General features: G+C 37.7%; 1 pseudogene; it reads left to right on the top strand.

The window, feature by feature from the left end:
* The first annotated feature begins 5,699 nt into the window (after positions 1-5,699).
* On the top strand, positions 5,700-6,358 carry LOC113262346 (rho GDP-dissociation inhibitor 1-like; annotated as a pseudogene).
* The last annotated feature ends 975 nt before the right edge of the window (positions 6,359-7,333 follow it).

Raw genomic sequence — 7,333 nt, 5'->3', positions numbered from 1 at the left:
TAAAGAGCTCAACAAATAACTCCTTTACACAGTTAAAACTGGAACTATGTAAGTTAGATTAGTTCTTAGTTTACAATAATCATTCAATAAATATTTGCATACATTAATCTTACTACCTGCTTAAGTGTATAAGATATTGACTATAAGGCCTCAATGACTTAAAGACTAATTCACTGATTCATTAATTCACTAAAACTCATTACATGGAAAACTGAAGCCAAAGTCATATTACATTGGCTTGTGTGGTTTATTGGTTAAAACAGCTTTGGTTGTTCAGTCCCATGGTTGCTTTGACACTTTGTCCAAATGATCAAAACATTTTATTTTTTTTTTAATTTTTTTTAAAGATTTTATTTATTTATTTGACAGAGACAGCCAGCAAGAGAGGGAACTCAAGCAGGGGGAGTGGGAGAGGAAGAAGCAGGCTCCTAGTGGAGGAGCCTGATGTGGGGCTCAATCCCAGAACGCTGGGATCACGCCCTGACCCGAAGGCAGACACTTAATGACTGTGCCACCCAGGCGCCCCGTGATCAAAACATTTTAAAGCTATTAAGTAGAAAGTACTATATTTACCATAAATATCATGACATGGAACATTTCAAAAACATTAATTGAGATTTAGGAGCAGAGAAGCAGTATCTTTTTCTTAGTAATCATGACTTAAGAATATATTAAAAACCTATTGTTTGGTCACACCAGAGTCTTTTTATATAGATTGTGGCATATAAGCTATTAAATAAGAGTCTGTGAGAGGCAATTCTAGAAGTGAAACAGTAGTGGGACATCATCTTTACATTACATTACAAGTTGCAGTGAACTCACAGGAAGTGGAAATCTGTAGGGAGAAGATGGTTCATAGAGCCAGACAAATTTGATTCTGAATTCTGACTGTGCTATATGTTAGTCGTGTGCTCTTAGGGTGGTTACTTAGAGTTCTGTACTAATTTCCTCCATTTTATTTTATTTTAAAGATTTATTTATTTGAGAGAGAGAAAGAGAGCGTGCACGTGCAAGTGGGGCAGAGGGAGAGAATATCCAAGCAGCCTCCCACTGAGCACAGAGCCGGACTTGGGGCTGGATCTCACACACCATGAGACCATAACCTGAGCTGAAACCAAGATTCAGATACTTACCTGACTGAGTCACCCAGGCTCAGTCACCCTAATTATCCCCATTTGAGAAACAGAACTAAAAATTCATTCCCTGTGATTTTATAAAAATCAAGTGAATGATTTCTACATTTGTTCTAAGTACATATATTTAACATTATGACATCTCTAAAATTAGAATAGGTTCTACCATAGGTAGCATGCCATATTTTAATTGGTAATGTTTATTTTTCTTTCTTACAGATAGATGAATTAATGATGTGTCTTGCAATTGATTGATTTGATAAAGTAGAAAATATGCAGTTCATCTTAGTACTTAAGGGTGACATAGGTTTTATTTTCCATTTCTTTTTTTCTGGTTCCTCTATGTCACAAATTATTTGATCGTATAAGAACATGTCTAACAGCCTGTGCAAATAAAGTAAATGAACGATCAGGAGAATTACCCAGATTTTTAATACTAAGAATACAATTTTAGAAAAATCAAGCTGTGCAGCAGAGATGTTTAGATTTGAATTATGGAGACAAAAAGTCAGTTTGCATTATGTAATTATTTATATAAAGGAGGTAGTTAACAGATATTACCTCTTTGAGGGATGTAACAGAAATGGTAACACGTTAACATTAAAGACTCCTTGACCTTCTCAGGGAAGATTCATATTGTGCCACTGTGAATGGACTTGACTTCTTTTTTCAGCTGAGGTGTGTGTGCGTGTGCACGTGCATGTGTGTGTGTGTGTGTGTGTGAGAGAGAGAGAGAGAGAGAGAGAGAGACCATACATCTGCATGCCTAGATGTTCTTTCCCAACACCTAAGGCATTGTATTTCCCATAATTTTAAGAGAATTTTTGAAGCTATAAAGTAACTGTATTATTAGGGAAAAATCACCTTTAAAGTTAAAATTGGAAGCATACTATCGTGGCATTATTTTTCCAAATCACTTATGAAGTTTTAATCAGAGAACACTTAATTTATAGAAAATTTACTCAGAAATCTGGTATTTAACATAGATGAAAGCAGAGCTGCTCACGAAAAAGAGATTGCACGATCCAGTGTCATCTCATTGGTTCCTCCCTTAAAACGTTTTCTTCCAAGAGGAACCCAGGGAAGCTGGCCCTCTGGAACAGCCAGGATACAATTTGCAAACTACTTCCACAAGATATAGGTAGGTAGAGTATGAGACTGCGTGCTATCCTGTAAAGGTGCAACGCTGTATTGGAATTTGGACACAAAGTAAGAATGGTTTTAATTTTTTTTCTTTTTTTTATGATGATTTCATGTTTCTCATTTCAATAAAGATTCAGTTACTGCATGCATTCAGAAAAAATATAAGATGTGAAATGTTTTAGAATATTGTACCAGTTAAAAGAGTTATTATTGATTGCTCATTCACTATAAATGTAGTTATACTCTATTTTGATAATTCAGAAGAAAATATGTTGACCCTGCAGCTCAATAACAAAATACATAACAAAAGCACAAGAAAAGTCATTCATTGTTGGACTGTACTTTGATAAAGTTGATGGTATTGAAACTCTGCGCTCTTGAATTTAAGGATGGTATTAATTCTTTGAAACCTTGAAGGTAATAACCATTTTGCACTGAATAGGTAGTGATACTCTCTCTAAAGTATTAACTACAGTTACTCAATATCCAGTATGCTTTAAAAAAAAATACTGCTTTATTTTAGTGGTGAGATTTCTTTGTAACAATAACCCATATACATTGAACTCTAGTAGAAAACAAACATTTTTTATGGATTTTTATTTTGTATTGGTACATGCCATGCTACACTACACACAATTAGTTATTTTCCTTTTGTCTTCAATTTGAGATTACTAACAGAATATCATTTTGTAACTTACTGCATAGGTGTTTACTAACATTATTCAATATCTACCTTTCACGTGTAAAAGAACGTATTTCTACTTAACAGCTCTTTATTAACACTAAGCATACAAATAACATGAAAGAAACTGTTAGAAACTAGACTAGCAACAGCCAGAATAATGAAAATTTTTAAAATTTGTATAATGCGCATGATTCAGAATATTTTATGAATATCAAATGTAAAGCATTGATTTTTGAAAGTAGTGTTTGATCTATATTAAACAATATAATGTGGTATACATACACATATATAAACATATAAATATAAATAATTCAAAACTAGGTATACCATCTGGAAATATTTTTAATTGGAAAATTAATTTCCTATCACCTTTCTGTTTTAGGATAAAAACAATTTTTTCCTTTTATTGAAATATCTGACATAAAACATTATGTAACAATTGTTCTGATTTCTTTATATATTGTAATACAATTGTGATTGCAGCATTAGCCCTCTATCATGGTACATAATTATCATTTCTTGTCTTAGTGGGAATAATTCAGATCTAATCTCTTAGCAAGTTTGATGATTGTAATACAATATTATTGTCTATATTCACACTACTGTGCATTAGATCTCCAGGACTTATTGATCTAATATTGCAATTTGTACCCTGAAACAACATCTCTCCTACTCTTCCACCCCTCCCAGCCCCTGCTAACCACCGTTTTACTCTGTTTTTACAAGTTTACATATTTTAGATTTCACATTTAAGTGATACCATACAGTATTTGTCTTTGTCTGATTTATCTCACTTAGCATAATGTCTTCATGGTCATTGCATGTTGTCACAAATGGCAGAGTTTTCCTTCTTTCTCACGGCTGAATAATATTATACACACACATGGGGCGCCTGGTTGGCTCAGTCAGTTAAGCATCAGGTTCTTGGTTTAGGCTCAGATCATGATCTCAGGTCTTGAGACCAAGCCCCTGTCCAGCTTTGTGCTCAGCGGGGAGTCTGCTTGAGATCCTTTTCCTCTCCCCCTTCCTTGTGTGAGAGGGCATGTGTGTGCTCTTTCTTAAACAAACAAATAAATATAAGTTTTAAAAATATTATACATACACATTTTCTTTATTCATACTTTGATAAGCACTTAGCTTGTTTCCATTTCTTGGCTATTGTGAAAAACACTGCAATAAACATGGGAGTGAAGACATCTCTTTGAGATAGTGATTTCACTTCCTTCAAGTATATACCCAGAAGTGGGATTGTTGAATTACATGATAGTTCTTCCTTTAATTTTTTTATTAGTAGAAGTAAATAAATAATATGTGCATGTACATACATATATAGTGAAAGAAATTTTTTTTCTTAATCTTAGAAATACTCAGATATATGATGATAGGTGGCTGTGGGTAACAGAGTAATATGTTTCTGTATTATACTATTAGTGAAAACCTATTTATAAAAATTATGTGAAATAAAAGTAACATCTTTATATTTAGTACTGTTAAATTTACTACTATTAAAATCAATAATTTAAGTATTTACATGCATATTTACATATACATAAATAAGGCAGAGACACAAGAGAAAGGCATTAACAATTTAGAAAGAACAGCTATGCATAGACATACATATTCAACAAGCATTTTTTAAAATGGATTTCAGAGTTTATAACTATAGGGATTGTTTGGGATTAGAAAAGAGGCATTAAAATAGAATATTATAAAAGCTAAATTATATGAGGAAATATTTAAAGATTTCCCAAATTACAGACTATAATACAGTTGCTTTCTTCTCTTTATATCTGGTATACATTAACAATGTGTATTCTCACATGTTAAGCATAGAAGAGTTCTTTTCCCTTTTTTGTCCATCTAACCACTAAACTTAAATATGAATGGTTGGACAAGAAAATGTGGTCCTATATTCCCAGAGATTTTTTTTTAATTTACTTTGATTACTATTTGAAATCTCTTAAAGAATTTAAATCTAAACAATAATTATTTATTGCTGAATACAATACTCTAAAATTAGATGAGAATTTTTCAGACACCAAAATGACAATTCTTTTATTTTTGGTAAAATGCTGTGCTATTTAAAAAAAATCAACATTAAAAAAAGCAACATTAATCAGTTCTAAATATTGTGTTACTTAAACATAATGGCTTCAAATACTATTTTCCTGGAATGAAGAGCAAGCTAGCTTTTTTCTGCTGTTGAGAAATGTATCATTATCCCTACATGCTGTACACAATTCCTCTCTGAAGCAACCACATTCTTGTGGAGAAGCTGACTGGAGTTAGGGCAGAGCAGTCTTTGTTATACCTCATTTACTTAATTTATCTAAAAAGGTGTCAGTAGCAACTTTCTATTCTTACAATATATGTGAAGGGTTCATTAAAATGAATTATGCTGAATTATACTGGAGAGGTCGAAGAAACATCAAGAGCTTATGATGCCTAACTAAATCTCGAACAAGAATAATTAGTTTATGTGGTTTCCAAGTAACATCTATTGATATGAGATTTAAGGGTTAAAAATGTACCAAACTGACACCCGATAGTAGACTTCCAGCCTTCGGAACTGTGAGAAAATAAATTTCTGTTGTTAAAGCCACCCAGTCTCTGGCATTTTGTTATGGGAGCCTGAGCAGACGAAGACAAAAGGTTATATAGCACACTAGACAAAAAAATCAGACTAACACAATAATTAAGACAACTATATACTCAGTGAAGAACTTGCTTGCTATTCCATGTGGAAGGGAACACAAGAGTGGCCAGTGGAGCCCCCGGTGTCCCAGACTCAGCTGGAGGTGAGCAGGGCAGAGCAGGAGCCCACGGCAGAGCAGGTGGCAGCCGAGAATGAGGAGGACGAGCACTCAACAGCTATAAGCCCCCTGCCCAGAAGAGCATCCAGGAGATCCAGGGGGCTAGACAAGGATGATAGGAGTCTACATAAGAACAAAGATGCCCTGTTGGGCTGTGTAGCAGTGTCTGCTGACCCCAATGTCCCCAGTGTTGTGACCTGCCTAACCCTGGTGTGTAGCCTGGCCCTGGGTCCCCTGGAGCTGGACCTGACAGGTGATCTGGAGAGCTTCAAGAAGTAATCTTTTGTGCTGAAGTAAGGCGTGGAATCCTGGAGAAAAATCTCTTTCCAGTGAACCGGGAAATTGTGTCTGGTGGGAAGTACAACCAGCACACGTACAGGGAAGGTGTCAAGATTGACAAAACCAACGACCTGGTGGGGAGCTATGGGCCCCAGGTAGAGGAGTACAAGTTTCTGACCCTCATGGAGGAGGCACCCAAGGATATGCTGGCTCATGGCAGCTACAAGTCCTGCTTCATAGGTGACAAAACTGACCACTTGTCCTGGGAGTGGAAATTTACCATCAAAAAGGAATGGAAGGACTGAGTCCTGGAGGGAGGTGAACATGCCTTCAGAGGGATGAACGGACCTGTCTGATGTGCCCCACCCCTACCACCACCACCCGCATCCCAACACCTTATCAAAGTGCTGAGAGGTCTGCTCCCTGGCCAGCCCCACCCATCCCCCCTGGCCCTCGATGGTCTTGTCTTACTGCTTCTGCCTGTACTGGGGAGGGGGCGGTAAGAAAAGGGAACTTTCAGCACAGGCCTCCACCTCCCCTTCTGTACTCCAGATTCCTCCACCCGTCCTAACCTGACCCAAGGCCCTAGCTTTTCCAAAGGAATAATAGGAATCATTAGGTTCCTGTGGGTCTTTGCAGTTGCCTTGAATCCTCTTCTTTCTCTTCCTCTGGAGTGTGGTGGGGTGCACAATTGAGGCCTCTTAGGAGCCAGCCACCCTCCTGCTTTCACCTGTTCTGGGTAAGTTCATCCATAGCTGTGGGTAACTGTCTAATCATGATGCCTTAACATGTGGAACGTGTGCTGTGGGGGCTGACATGAACCTCTAATCACCCATGTCTGCATGAGCATGTGGTCTCCTCTGGTCCCTGCCCCATTGCAATCCCTGTGGCCTGGGGAGATGTGTGGGACGTACTGTTCCTGCTTCTCTGCCCACCAGGGACTAACCAGCCCCCTCCCCAGGCCAAGGCTGGGGGGATGGCTCCAGGGCCTTGGGGTAAGCCAAACTGTCAAAACTGAAGTATCTTCCATTCTGATCTGGGAGGCCAGGTGTCCTCACGCCTCTGCCTTCTTTGTTCCAACGGGCAACACCAGAGCCCACAGCCCCAGCAGATAGCCCTCACCAGACAAAGCCAACACTTGAGTCTTACTTGTCTATTTGGGCTTGCCAGCCTGAAGTCGTGTGTATGGCCTGTCAGTATTTAGTCCCTCCATATGGGCAGTCCTCCGGGCCCTTTGGCCCGCCACCTCTGTCCCTAGGCTCAGTGGCACTGTCCCTGGC

Source organism: Ursus arctos, unplaced genomic scaffold (assembly GCF_023065955.2).
Source record: "Ursus arctos isolate Adak ecotype North America unplaced genomic scaffold, UrsArc2.0 scaffold_9, whole genome shotgun sequence".
NCBI lineage: Eukaryota > Metazoa > Chordata > Mammalia > Carnivora > Ursidae > Ursus > Ursus arctos.
Note: the sequence above shows the minus strand (reverse complement) of the source record. Positions and strands in the feature narration are given on the sequence as shown.